The following is a 1249-nucleotide window of genomic DNA, read 5'->3' on the forward strand; positions in this document are numbered from 1 at the left end:
TATGCAACCATGGTGAGACACGTTCAAGTCCTCTCATAGCAAAGGAAAGAGATAATTTTTATAGGGAAGAAAAGAAAGTTGGGAGAGGTAGTAAACAAAAAGTGCATGGATTTTCACTGGCTGGGTACTTGCCAGGAAAGAAGAGGAATCTTTTTCCTGTTGGACTCTGCTTTCATCTCAGGGTGTGAGAGCTCCCCCTTCTGGTCGCTCAACTCTATTTAATTGAGGTTTCTGTTTAATTTTTTACCCTAATTAAACATGCCGACATCTGCTCTTTCATCCTCTTGGATATTAATCTCAAATCTGTTTTGATCGTGCAACCAATTCTTAAACATATCATGATTCGTATTCCCATTATACTTATATTGACTTATTTATATATTTGATAAAATAGTACTATACAAATACATTTATACATTATGAAGCATGCTCTCAAAATTTTAATTGATTAAGTAAACATAAAAATGCACATCTAAATAATTATTCTGCTCATACCAGTTGTTTCTAATTTATAACTTGGCCAAGATACGAATAATTTATTTAATAATAATAATATTATTAATATTATTATTATTAATAATGTGAGACAAGGCACATAATCGACAATAAATGGAGATAATAAAGTGAACAAAATGCATCTGAGACCTTACCTGAACCTTATCATCTTCCTCTTGAAAGATGAGGCATAGAACAATTTGAATATACCATTTTCAGCATTCTGACGTTCTATTCTTTCACTTAGTCCTATTATAATGACTCTGTGTATACATCAATACTGTTCCTATATTTTCTTTTAAGCATCTACAGTCTACCCCACCTCAACTCCACCCTCTTTTTATGTGGAATACACTCCTTAATCAATACCCATATGTCTGGTTTCTTCTACTCTCACCATTCTTGTTCTGCCTGCTCTTACTACTGGCTCAATTTGACTACACATTTCTCTGATTTTAATCCTAGGCTCTAACTGGAGAGAATATTACAGAAAACTAGTTAATATGCAATACTGCACGTGTATGGGCTTCACGTTCAGCTGGAACTTCAGCACTTTTTAGCATTAATCTTTTTTTGTGTCTGCTATATTTTACGTTTCTGTAGCTGTTATCTCAAAGATTCACCACTCAAATCCTCTCTCTCCCTCACTCCTTTCTTTGTTGAAAACCTTACCTTACTTCACAAGGAAAATGAAGGCCATTATATATCAACTTTAATTTACCCATCCATTTAGCAAATATTTTTTGTGCTCCTC

This window comes from Pseudorca crassidens, chromosome 4 (assembly GCF_039906515.1).
Source record: "Pseudorca crassidens isolate mPseCra1 chromosome 4, mPseCra1.hap1, whole genome shotgun sequence".
In the NCBI taxonomy this organism is placed as follows: Eukaryota; Metazoa; Chordata; class Mammalia; order Artiodactyla; family Delphinidae; genus Pseudorca; species Pseudorca crassidens.